At 40.0% G+C, this 14,170-nt stretch overlaps 2 protein-coding genes across 2 annotated transcripts in view; one reads left to right on the top strand and one right to left on the bottom strand.

Moving 5' to 3' along the window:
* The window catches only part of LOC121387743, an 89,541-nt gene extending 88,476 nt beyond the window's left edge, over window positions 1-1,065 (bottom strand). The window contains 1 exon segment of the mRNA XM_041518944.1: window positions 980-1,065. The gene's annotated coding sequence lies outside the window, so the exon portion shown is untranslated.
* Window positions 1-14,170, top strand: part of LOC121387742 (nicotinamidase-like) — a 76,451-nt gene that overhangs the window by 12,506 nt on the left and 49,775 nt on the right. The window lies entirely within an intron of this gene.

The raw sequence follows: 14,170 nt of genomic DNA, 5'->3' as shown, positions 1-14,170 counted from the left end.
CAGATCCGTATACCACTATGTTATGGGGGGAGATCCCTATACCACTATGTTATGGGGGGGGAGATCCCTATACCACTATGTTATGGGGGGGGGAGATCCGTATACCACTATGTTATGGGGGGAGAGATCCGTATACCACTATGTTATGGGGGGAGATCCCTATACCACTATGTTATGGGGGGGGGGAGATCCCTATACCACTATGTTATGGGGGGGAGATCCCTATACCAATATGTTATGGGGGGAGAGATCCGTATACCACTATGTTATGGGGGGAGAGATCCGTATACCCCTATGTTATGGGGGGGGGGAGATCCCTATACCACTATGTTATGGGGGGAGAGATCCGTATACCACTATGTTATGGGGGGAGAGATCCGTATACCACTATGTTATGGGGTGAGATCTCTATACCACTATGTTATGGGGGGGGGAGATCCCTATACCACTATGTTATGGGGGGGGGAGATCCCTATACCACTATGTTATGGGGGGGAGATCCCTATACCACTATGTTATGGGGGGGGGGAGATCCCTATACCACTATGTTATGGGGGGGAGATCCCTATACCACTATGTTATGGTATCAGCTGTGGTGCACTGGTTGGAACAAGAAAAAACTCAATCAGTTGACTATATTAAGAGGAAACCCACCACATTTTCCCATTAGTAACAAGGAATCATTTATATGCACCATCCCACAGACAGTTGTTGTACAATGGCTGGAACAAGAAAAAAATCAGTTAGGTGAATGAATCCACTGAGGTGGTTCGATCCTGCGATACCAGCACCTCAAACGAGCACTCAATCGACTGAGCTAAATCCCAACCATGTAGTCACTTAATACAGATTGCTTAACACCGAAAATTGTTTAGTGGGAATGTAAGTGGTCTCTTAAGAGGGGTGGATGCTATCTGCAGGTGGTTGATTAAGCAGGTTTGACTGTATTGGCACTGGAAAGGTTGTTAGTAATACATACCAGAAAGATGTCTGAATGTCAGTTTGCTGCATGGTCTTCCATGATGGTGACAGGTATTTTCTTCAGTTTTCTATCAAACCATAACTGAAATACATTAAAGGGACATTCCTGAGTTTGCTGCAATGTTTAAGATGTTATCGACTAACAGAGACTATTTAACGATTGTAATTACATATCAAATATATTTTCCTGCATAAAATATTAGTGGCTGTATATTAAACATGTTTCTGATTGTTCTAATATTTGTACTGGGTTAAATTTCGTTTTATTTCCTAAAATATATTTTTTCGTACGTACGAAATTATTTGAAGACAAAATCCAGTTTGGGCTTCTTACAAATATTAAGATGACTAGAAACACATTGAATATACAGACACTGATATTCTAAACCAGAAAATATATTTAACATGTAAGTTTAATTGTAGAAATATTTTATTAGTCGGAAACATCTTACAATGCAGCAAACACAGGAATATCCTTTTAATGGGATATACCCTAGTTTTTAAACACTACAGCATATTGTTCACTATAAGAAGCGTTTATGATCACTGAAATCAAACATTATTTATATTTTATTGTTTAGATTATCCATATCTATACAACCGAAGTGTTTCTGGTTATCCTGGTGTTTCTATTACCACAAAATGCATTTTTTAGTATTTTTAAAAACGCACGTACGTCTGAGAAGTAACGGTTATGGAGTCGCGTTTCAGTCTATTTTTAAGGGTATTTCAATGTCACAGACTCTTGTTTCATTCTGTTGTATCCAAATTTGTTACAGGTTTATAAGTTAATCAAACCATTATGGTCTGAAACTAGAGTCTAGGTGAAAATTATGCCTTAGTGTTTAAAAACTAGGGCATGTCCCTTTAAAAAAAAAAAAACATAAGGCAAAAAAAAAAAGTTAGTCTCTTGTCAGACGTAAGTTCCAGAATTGACACGGTGATGTGGCTTTTCTTCTGTTTTATTTTCTTTCTTTTTTCAAAAGCATGGATTGCACAGAAAAGGTGGGTATATTTGATACTAAAATAAGGGGCATATTTAAATTAAAATCAGAATGACTGTCCTACATGTAGTTCCTGCATAATGACATTTTGGCTCCGAATGAGGTTTTACATCATAGCAAGAAAAGCCAGGCAAAAATCAATGTAATACCATGAAAAAACATAACAAAAAATGTTGACGCGCGAGGGTCAAAACCGGTGCACCTGCTTACTAGAGACCATATCAACAGAATTATACAAAGTCAAAAAATAAACTTTGTTTCAATCATTTAACAGTTATGGGATTTGAACCAGGAACTCTTGTGTAAGAGTCCAGTATTTTACCAAGTGTGACATATTGTCACTGGACCGGCCTCGGTGGCGTCGTGGCAGGCCATCGGTCTACAGGCTGGTAGGTACTGGGTTCGGATCCCAGTCGAAGCATGGGATTTTTAATCCAGATACCGACTCCAAACCCTGAGTGAGTGTACCGCAAGGCTCAATGGGTAGGTGTAAACCACTTGCACCGACCAGTGATCCATAACTGGTTCAACAAAGGCCATGGTTTGTGCTATGCTGTCTGTGGGAAGCGCAAATAAAAGATCCCTTGCTGCTAATCGGAAGAGTAGCCCATGTAGTGGCGACAGCGGGTTTCCTCTCAAAATCTGTGTGGTCCGTAACCATATGTCTGATGCCATATAACTGTAAATAAAATGTGCTGAGTGCGTCGTTAAATAAAACATTTCTTTCTTTATTGTCACTGGCTACTCATTCATTTTTATTTGATGATTTTCATACCCATATCCATTTAAGGTTCAAGAATGCTGTGCAGGTAGCGGGGCAGTCTTTCGAAGACAATGGGCAAGTGATTAACTGTTATTGGTTAGTGAAAGAGATCCAAAGACTGGGCAGTGGTCTTAAACCCCCCTACCCCTACCACCCCCCCCCCCCCCCCCAAGCTGGGTGGGAGTCAATACCAAGATGTAAACCCAGTCCATTACCCACTAAAATACCTTGATTAATTAATCATTGATGACAGGCAGGTAGAGATGCTTACAAGATAATATCGCTTAGACTCTACGTTATACAGACATATGATTTTGACAATCTAATTAAAATTAACTCCACTACATGTGAATCTAACAGCAGCCCGTTGGAGCTCATGCCCAGTTGGCCGTTCATTCGACCAACCAAAACCTTACTTGCAAAATCATGCCAGTGATTTGAAAAGAATTTGAAAACATTCAGGATTATGCCGAGGGTATACGAAATGATTCGGGTGAATTACGAAGTATGCCGGAAACTAATTGCAATATAAAATTTTATATAAAATTTGTTTTAAGACAGAAAAAAATAAAATGTGATGGTATAGCCATAAAACTGTTTATACTAATATACAATCCAGAGTTTATTACTGCACTATTCCCCCTGAATTTTCAATGTTGAAATAGACCAACAAGTTCGCCTATTGCATAAATAGTCTCGCCCGATATTTTTAGAATTTGTATGCTCCTGAATAATGCTATAAAAGGCGAAGAGTAATTGGTCGATATTTAAATTGTTATTTATAGATGAAATGTCACCTGAACATGGGAGTCCATGCAATACTGTTAGATCTACTGGTAGACCCAGTAGAGCTAATTTTAATCAGATTGATGATTTTGAATGTCTTGATGGTTTTATTTATCAGATTTTGAAGATGTTGATAGATAATCATCTCTATTGTTGATTGTGGTAACAAGTAATAAACACTAAGGGCTACTCATACTTCAAATCCTCAGTCAACTACAGATGTTTACAAGATATTGTCCTTTAGTCTCTATCTAATGCAGAAATATGGTTTTGAATGTTGACTGATAGATGAACATCTCCAGTGGCGATCATGGTGATAAGTAGCCAGTAGTAAGAGCTATTTTTACTTCATTTCCTCATGGTCGACTAAAGATGTTTACAAGATATTGTCCTTTAGTCTCCATCTTGTGCAGAAATATGGTTTTGAATGATGACTGATAGATGAACATTTTGAATGGCGATCATGGTGATAAGTAGCCAGTAGTAAGAGCTATTTTTACTTCATTTCCTCATGGTCGACTAAAGATGTTTACAAGATATTGTCCTTTAGTCTCCATCTTGTGCAGAAATATGGTTTTGAATGATGACTGATAGATGAACATCTCCAATGGCGATCGTGGTGATAAGTAGCCAGTACTAAGAGCTATTTTTACTTCATTTCCTCATGGTCGACTACAGATGTCTACAAGATATTGTCCTTTATTCTCTATCTTGTGCAGAAATATGGTTTTGAATGATGACTGATATATCAACATCTCCAATGGCGATCGTGGTGAAAAGTAGCCAGTACTAAGAGCTATTTTTACTTCATTTTCTCATGGTCGACTAAAGATGTTTACAAGATAACGCTTCTCTACTGATTACTTGCACCACTTCACAACAAGATGGCCGCACGTGCAGGCTAGCACAAGACACATGGTATTCACACCCTCTCACCTTATCACTGCTGCGTGCAACTGCCAGGATTCCTCGAGTCTGGTTCATGACCAAAACATCAAGCAAACAGTAAGTGCAATGCTGGTCACAAATATGTTTCTTGTATGTTCATACTGTTCACAAAAAACTGGGGATATCTGTTGAGTAATGAATGAATGAATGAATGTTTAACGACACCCCAGCATGAAAAATACATCGGCTATTGGGTGTCAAACTATGGTAATGCAAATAAATAAAGTGATGATCAACATCAATATCAAAATTCATGGTTTAAACAAAAACAGTGTAAAGAACTGTGCCAAAAATACAAATACAAATATCACAGAATTTTACGGACACCGAATTTTACTCTAAACTTCAATTTGTGCTGTATTGGTCATTCTCAAAGAGAATGTTACACCCCTGCACCACGGTGAGGTTACAGCACGCGCAGGGGTATCTGTTGAGTGTTACAAAAATAAGAAGAAGGAGGAAATGTTTTATATAACGATGCACTCAACACATTTTATTTACAGTTATATGGCGTCAGACATATGGTTAAGGACCATAGAGATATTGAGGGAGGAAACCCGCTGTCACCACTTCATGGGCTACTCTTTTTGATTAGCAGCTAGGGATCTTTTATATGCACCATCCCATACATAGGATAGCACATACCACGGCCTTTGATGTACCAGTCTCGCCCCTACAAAAATAAGGTCGTGGAATGAAAAAGTGAATAAGCCAAATGCATTTCTTCAGCATGGGACCGGCCTCGGTGGCGTCGTGGCAGGCCATCGGTCTACAGGCTGGTAGGTACTGGGTTCGGATCCCAGTCAAGGCATGGGATTTTTAATCCAGATACCGACTCCAAACCCTGAGTGAGTGCTCCGCAAGGCTCAGTGGGTAGGTGTAAACCACTTGCACCGACCAGTGATCCATAACTGGTTCAACAAAGGCCATGGTTTGTGCTATGCTGTCTGTGGGAAGCGCAAATAAAAGATCCCTTGCTGCTAATCGGAAGAGTAGCCCATGTAGTGGCGACAGCGGGTTTCCTCTCAAAATCTGTGTGGTCCTTAACCATATGTCTGATGCCATATAACCGTAAATAAAATGTGCTGAGTGCATCGTTAAATAAAACATTTCTTTCTTTATTGTCACTGGCTACTCATTCATTTTTACTTGATGATTTTCATACCCATATCCATTTAAGGTTCAAGAATGCTGTGCAGGTAGCGGGGCAGTCTTTCGAAGACAATGGGCAAGTGATTAACTGTTATTGGTTAGTGAAAGAGATCCGAAGACTAGGCAGTGGTCTTAAACCCCCCTACCCCTACCACCCCCACCCCCCCAAGCTGGGTGGGAGTCAATACCAAGATGTAAACCCAGTCCATTACCCACTAAAATACCTTGATTAATTAATCATTGATGACAGGCAGGTAGAGATGCTTACAAGATAATACCGCTTAGACTCTACGTTATACAGACATATGAACTCCACTATTACATGTGAATCTAACAGCAGCCCGTTGGAGCTCATGCCCAGTTGGCCGTTCATTCGACCAACCAAAACCTTACTTGCAAAATCATGCCAGTGAATTGAAAAGAATTTGAAAACATTCAGGATTATGCTGAGGGTATACGAAATGATTCGGGTGAATTACGAAGTATGCCGGAAACCAATTGCAATATAAAATTTTATATAAAATTTATTTTAAGATGGAAAAAAAAAAATGTGATGGTATAGCCATAAAACTGTTTACACTAGTATACAATCCAGAGTTTATTACTGCACTTTTCCCCCTGAATTTTCAATGTTGAAATAGACCAACAAGTTCGCCTATTGCATAAATAGTCTCGCCCGATATTTCTAGAATTTGTATGCTCCTGAATAATGTTATAAAAGGCGAAGTGTAATTGGTCGATATTTAAATTGTTATTTATAGATGAAATGTCACCTGGACATGGGAGTCCATGCAATACTGTTAGATCTACTGGTAGACCCAGTAGAGCTAATTTTAATCAGATTGATGATTTTGAATGTCTTGATGGTTTTATTTATCAGATTTTGAAGATGTTGATAGATAATCATCTCTATTGTTGATTGTGGTAACAAGTAATAAACACTAAGGGCTACTCATACTTCAAATCCTCAGTCAACTACAGATGTTTACAAGATATTGTCCTTTAGTCTCTATCTAATGCAGAAATATGGTTTTGAATGTTGACTGATATATCAACATCTCCAATGGCGATCGTGGTGATAAGTAGCCAGTACTAAGAGCTATTTTTACTTCATTTCGTCATGGTCGACTAAAGATGTTTACAAGATATTGTCCTTTAGTCTCCATCTTGTGCAGAAATATGGTTTTGAATGATGACTGATAGATGAACATCTCCAATGGCGATCGTGGTGATAAGTAGCCAGTACTAAGAGCTATTTTTACTTCATTTCCTCATGGTCGACTACAGATGTCTACAAGATATTGTCCCTTAGTCTCTATCTTGTGCAGAAATATGGTTTTGAATGATGACTGATATATCAACATCTCCAATGGCGATCGTGGTGAAAAGTAGCCAGTACTAAGAGCTATTTTTACTTCATTTCCTCATGGTCGACTAAAGATGTTTACAAGATAACGCTTCTCTACTGATTACTTGCACCACTTCACAACAAGATGGCCGCACGTGCAGGCTAGCACAAGACACATGGTCTTCACACCCTCTCACCTTATCACTGCTGCGTGCAATTGCCAGGATTCCTCGAGTCTGGTTCATGACCAAAACATCAAGCAAACAGTAAGTGCAATGCTGGTCACAAATATGTTTCTTGTATGTTCATACTGTTCACAAAAAGTTGGGAATATCTGTTGAGTGTTACAAAAATAAGAAGAAGAAGGAGGAAATGTTTTATTTAACAATGCACTCAACACATTTTATTTACGGTTATATGGCGTCAGACATATGGTTAAGGACCATAGAGATATTGAGGGAGGAAACCCGCTGTCACCACTTCATGGGCTACTCTTTTTTCGATTAGCAGCTAGGGATCTTTTATATGCACCATCCCATACATAGGATAGCACATATCACGGCCTTTGATGTACCAGTCTCGCCCCTACAAAAATAAGGTCGTGGAATGAAAAAGTGAATAAGCCAAATGCATTTCTTTAGCATGGGACCGGCCTCGGTGGCGTCGTGGCAGGCCATCGGTCTACAGGCTGGTAGGTACTGGGTTCGGATCCCAGTCGAGGCATAGGATTTTTAATCCAGATACCGACTCCAAACCCTGAGTGAGTGCTCCGCAAGGCTCAATGGGTAGGTGTAAACCACTTGCACCGACCAGTGATCTATAACTGGTTCAACAAAGGCCATGGTTTGTGCTATCCTGCCTGTGGGAAGCGCAAATAAAAGATCCCTTGCTGCCAATCGGAAGAGTAGCCCATGTAGTGGCGACAGCGGGTTTCCTCTCAAAATCTGTGTGGTCCTGAACCATATGTCTGATGCCATATAACCGTAAATAAAATGTGTTGAGTGCGTCGTTAAATAAAACACTTCTTTCTTTCTTTCTTCAGCATGGGATGGAATGTAGCTCAGTGGTAAAGTGTTTGCTTGATGCGCAGTCGGTCTAGGATCGATCCCCATCGGTGGACCCATTGGGCTATTTCTCATTCCAGCCAATGCACCACGACTGGCATATCAAAGGCCGTGGTATGTACTACCCTGTCTGTGGGATGGTGCATATAAAAGATCCCCTGCTGCTTTATTTTTGTTCTATAAAAAGTATGTCATGTAAAAATTAATAACACAATTAACATTAAAAATTGAAAGAACGTAACAACCTTTGTTCATATTTTGTTCTATAAAAAGTATGTCATGTAAAAATTAATAACACAATTAACATTAAAAATTGAAGGAACGTAACAACCTTTGTTCATTTTTTGTTCTATAAAAGTATGTCATGTAAAAATTAACACATTTAACATTAAAATCTGAAGGAACGTAACAACCTTTGTTCATATTTTGTTCTATAAAAAGTATGTCATGTAAAAATGAATAACACAATTAACATTAAAAACTGAAGGAACATAACAACCTTTGTTCATATTTTGTTCTATAAAAAGGTCTTGTTTTATCTGGTAAACAAGAATAACACAATAAACATGATTAAAAACTGAAAGAACTTAACAACCTTTGTTCATATTTTGTTCTATTAAAAAGTATGTCATGTAAAAATTAACACATTTAACATTAAAATCTGAAGGAATGTAACAACCTTTATTCATATTTTGTTCTATAAAATGTCTGTCTAGTAAAAATGAATAACACAATTAACATTAAAAACTGAAGGAACGTAACAACCTTTGTTCATATTTTGTTCTATAAAAAGTATGTCATGTAAAAATTAATAACGCAATTAACATTAAAAACTGAAGGAACGTAACAACCTTTGTTCATATTTTGTTCTATAAAAAGGTCTTGTTTTATCTGGTAAACAAGAATAACACAATAAACATGATTAAAAACTGAAAGAACTTAACAACCTTTGTTCATATTTTGTTCTATAAAAAGGTCTTGTTTTATCTGGTAAACAAGAATAACACAATAAACATGATTAAAAACTGAAAGAACTTAACAACCTTTGTTCATATTTTGTTCTATAAAAAGTATGTTATGAATAACACAATTAACATTAAAAACTGAAGGAATGTAACAACCTCTCCAGGTTTTTAGTTTGCTTAGCAGTGTAAGGCCGACTTGGTACCTTGTTCCCATGTTCATGTGCCAAGTCTGTAACCTTTTGTTCTCCCTGTACAGACGGAGTGTTTTCCATTAAACCGTAAATAGTCTGCAGCAGTCGTGCAGTAAACCAAAAGGTAACGAGCCTCGAGGAATCTCCAAGATGCTGCACAGAAAACTGACATCTTCAGTGTGGCAAGTAGTACATTTATTTAACTAGGTGGTTGCAGAGAAGTAAACTGACCAATCAGCGTCATGTTGCCCATCGAGATAGTGCTTTTAAAATACACCCCATTTTTGAATGAAATAATTTATTAGTTTGAAAATAGGTAAGAAATTGGATCTTTGACAGGAATTGCACCTACATTTATGGTGCACAGTTGTGTTGAATGAGATCTCACTTTCCATGAGTGATTTGTACATACCGAGTATGAATACATGGTCTGGGTGGAGTGAAAGAAAGAAATGTTTTATTTAACGACGCACTCAACACATTTTATTTACGGTTATATGGCGTCAGACATATGGTTAAGGACCACACAGATTTTGAGAGGAAACCCACTGTCGCCACTACATGGGCTACTCTTCCGATTAGCAGCAAGGGATCTTTTATTTGCGCTTCCCACAGGCAGGATAGCACAAACCATGGCCTTTGTTGAACCAGTTATGGATCACTGGTCGGTGCAAGTGGCTTACACCTACCCACTGAGCCTTGCGGAGCACTCACTCAGGGTATTAAAAATCCCATGCCTCGACTGGGATACGAACCCAGTACCTACCAGCCTGTAGACTGATGGCCTACCACAACGCCACCGAGGCCGGGGGGTGGAGTGACTTCCTAGCAGCTGTAAAATGGCAAATGGGGGGGGGGGGGGGGGGGCCTTCAAAAATGAAAGATTATTTCCAGATATAGGTTGACATCACCTAGTTCAGATATTCTTGCTGCACAAAACAAGGACTGGCTATCATCACTACATGTGTGATTCACCTGGGAAAATTCTCTTTTTCTATTTTTAAATTTTTTTTATGTTAATATGGTGGACAGTGTGTTATGATTTACTTCACTGCTACCATGTGATTGGTACATGTAGATCATCTGCCATATTGGTTTTGGTGGTCTGGTGGTTAAGTGTTCATGGTTAAAGTTGGCAGGTGTTGGGTTCGAATCTTTGTATTGGCAACTTTCAACATGGGAAAGAAAGGGAATTTATTTATTTATTAATGACACCTCAGCAAATTTTTAACTTTTAACAAAGTACATGTATGCGGTTTTTAACATATGGTTATATTATTTTGACATTTTGTCAAAAGAAAAAACTAAAAAGGAAAAAAAAACAGAAGAAAGAAATGTTTTATTTAACGATGCACTCAACACATTTTATTTACGGTTACATGGCGTCAGACATATGGTTAAGGATCACACAGATTTTGAGAGGAAACCCGCTGTCGCCACTACATGGGCTACTCTTTCCGATTAGCAGCAAGGGATCTTTTATTTGCACTTCCCACAGGCAGGATAGCACAAACCATGGCCTTTGTTGAACCAGTTATGGATCACTGGTCGGCGCAAGTGGTTCACACCTACCCATTGAGAGTTGCGAAGCACTCACTCAGGGTTTGGAGCCGGTATCTGGATTAAAAATCCCATGCCTCGACTGGGATCCGAACCCAGTACCTACCAGCCTGTAGACCAATGGCCTAACCACAACTAGAAAGGAAACCTGTTGCCACCAGATGGCTTACCCCTATCAATAAAGCAGCTCTTAAATCTTTTATACACACTTTCCCTACTTATTTTCGTGCTTATATCCAATTAAGTTTCAAGCATGCTGTCCTGGGCACACACACCTCACTTATCTTGGCTGTCTGTCCAGGACAGTGGGTTAGTTGTTAGTTGTTAGTGGTTAGTGAGAGAAAACAATGGTGTAGTGGTCTTACACCTACCCATCGAGTCGTTAAAACTTATTCTGTGTGGAAGCCGGTACCGGGCTGTGAACTCGGTACCTACCAGCCTTATGCCCGATGGCCTAACCACAACACCACCGAGGCTTCAATTTCATTTCATTTATACTTATTTCTGTGCTTATATCCAATTAAGGTTCAAGCATGCTGTCCTGGGCACACACTTCAGCTATCTGGACTGTGTCCAGGACAGTGGTTTAGTGGTTAGTTGTTAGTGAGAGAGAAGGAAGGAAGGAAATGTTTTATTTAACGACACACTCAACACATTTTTTATTTACGGTTATATGACGTCAGACATATGGTTAAGGACCACACAGATATTGAGAGAGGAAACCCGCTGTTGCCACTTTAGGGGTACTCTTTTTGATTAGCAGCAAGGGATCTTTTATATGCACAATCCCACAGACAGAATAGTACATACCATGACCTTTGTTACACCAGTTGTGGAGCACTGGCTAAAATGAGAAATAGCCCAATGGGTCCACCAACAGGGATCGATCCTAGACTGACCGCTCTCCAAGCGAACGCTTTACCATTGGGCTATGTCCCGCCCCTTAATGAGAGAGAAGTCACCTACACCTACCCACCGAGTTGTTAAACTCTCTGTAGGTGGGTGCCAGTACTGGGACGTGAACCCAGTACCTACCAGTGATATGACATAACTATTACACAACCAGGGATGGTCAAGCTACAATATAGAATGAGAGAATTTAACAGCACATTGGGGGTGAGGATTCGGATGGGGGGGGGGGGGGGGGGGGGGGATGGGAGTAGGGATGGAGTGGTGGGGATGGGGTGGGATGAGAAGGTATAAGACCACTATACTTTCTTCTATCTCTCTTGAAGCAGGATACAGCTGAGTTTGACCTCCAACCCAAAGTGAGTGAATAATTCAATACCACTTCATCAGCCTCTGTGGCATCGTCGTTAAGCCATCGAACACAAGGCTGGTAGGTACAGAGTTCGCAGCTCGGTACCTATCGGCCTCTGTGGCATCGTCATTAAGCCATCGAACACAGGGCTGGTAGGTACAGAGTTCGCAGCCCGGTACCTATCGGCCTCTGTGGCATCGTCATTAAGCCATCGAACACAAGGCTGGTAGGTACAGAGTTCGCAGCCCGGTACCTATCGGCCTCTGTGGCATCATCATTAAGCCATCGAACACAAGGCTGGTAGGTACTGAGTTCGTAGCCCGGTACCTATCGGCCTCTGTGGCATCATCATTAAGCCATTGAACACAAGGCTGGTAGGTACTGAGTTCGCAGCCCGGTACCTATCGGCCTCTGTAACATCATCATTAAGCCATTGAACACAAGGCTGGTAGGTACTGAGTTCGCAGCCCGGTACCTATCGGCCTCTGTGGCATCGTCATTAAGCCATTGAACACAAGGCTGGTAGGTACTGAGTTCGCAGCCCGGTACCTATCGGCCTCTGTGGCATCGTCATTAAGCCATTGAACACAAGGCTGGTAGGTACAGAGTTCACATCCCGGTACCTATCGGCCTCTGTGGCATCGTCATTAAGCCATTGAACACAAGGCTGGTAGGTACTGGGTTCGCATCCCGGTACTGGCTCCCACCCGGAGCGAGTTTTAACTACCCAATGGGTAGGTGTAAGACCACCACATCCTCTTCTCTCTCACTAACCACTAACAACTAACAACTAACCTACTGTCCTGGAAAGACAGCCCAGATAGCTGAGGTGTGTGCCAGGACAGCGTGCTTGAGCTGTAATTAAAATAAGTTGAAATGAAATGAATACCACTCCTCTAATTTCTCTTCTACTAGTGACAGTACATCTCACTGATGTTCCCGTGGTATGTACTACCCTGTCTATGAGATGGTGCATATAAAAGATCCCTTGCTGCTAATCAAAAGGAGTAGTTCATGAAGTGGCGACAGCGGGTTTCCTCTCTATATCTGTGTGGTCCTTAACCATATGTCTGACACCATATAACCATAAATAAAATGTGCTGAGTGCATCGTTAAATAAAACATTTCTTTCTTTCCTTCTCATTGAAGTTAAAGTGCACCTAGCTCTACACAGGTCTGCAATTGGTGAGATACATTATGTTGCTTCATCTGCCAAGTAAATTCCTGTGATTTGATTTGAAGTAGCATAATATCGTGCAGATAATATCATGCAGATAATATTGTGCAGGGTCCTGTTGAAATCTGGATGACAATATTCTGGACTCGAAATAATGACCTATGGTACATGAAAAACAGTCCATTGTTCAGACAAAGTAGGTGAATTGATATTCACTTGTTAAAAACAAATATTCACTTGCTAAAACCAGATATGCATTTGCTAAAACCAGATATTCAGTTGCTAAAACCAGATGTTCACTTGCTAAAACCAGATGTTCACTTGTTAAAACCAGATATTCACTTGTTAAAACCAAATATGCACTTGCTAAAACCAGATATTCACTTGCTAAAACCAGATATTCACTTGCTAAAACCAGATATTCACTTGCTAAAACCATCCCAAAAATCGCAAGTTATTTTTTAATAGACAGATGTTAAAGTTTGCTTTATTTAATGACACCACTTGAGCACTTTGATTTACTGATCATCAGCTATTGGATGTTAAAGATTTAATAATTCTGACATATACAGGTGGTCTTAGTGAAAACTTACTACATCTTTTTATTAACAGTAAATAATCCTTTTAATTGTATAATACATGTAACATCAGTGATGTGTATGCTTTGTAACATAACATGTATTTTGTACCAGCTCTATTTGGGGCCTTTTGCACTTTCCTACAGACAGGGGTGGGTGGGGGTGGGACGTAGTCCAGTGGTAAAGCACTCACTTGATGTGCAGTCAGTTTAGGATTGATCTCCGTCGGTGGACCCATTGTGCTATTTCTCGTTCCAGCCAGTGCTCCACAACTGGTGTAACAAAGGCCGTGGTATGTACTATCCTGTCTGTGGGATGGTGCATATAAAAGATCCCTTGCTGCTAATTGAAAAGAGTAGCCTATGAAGTGGCGACTGTGGGTTTCCCCTCTC

The sequence above is a fragment of the Gigantopelta aegis genome, chromosome 13 (assembly GCF_016097555.1).
Source record: "Gigantopelta aegis isolate Gae_Host chromosome 13, Gae_host_genome, whole genome shotgun sequence".
Taxonomy (NCBI): Eukaryota; Metazoa; Mollusca; class Gastropoda; order Neomphalida; family Peltospiridae; genus Gigantopelta; species Gigantopelta aegis.
This window is presented reverse-complemented; position numbering and strand designations above follow the sequence as displayed.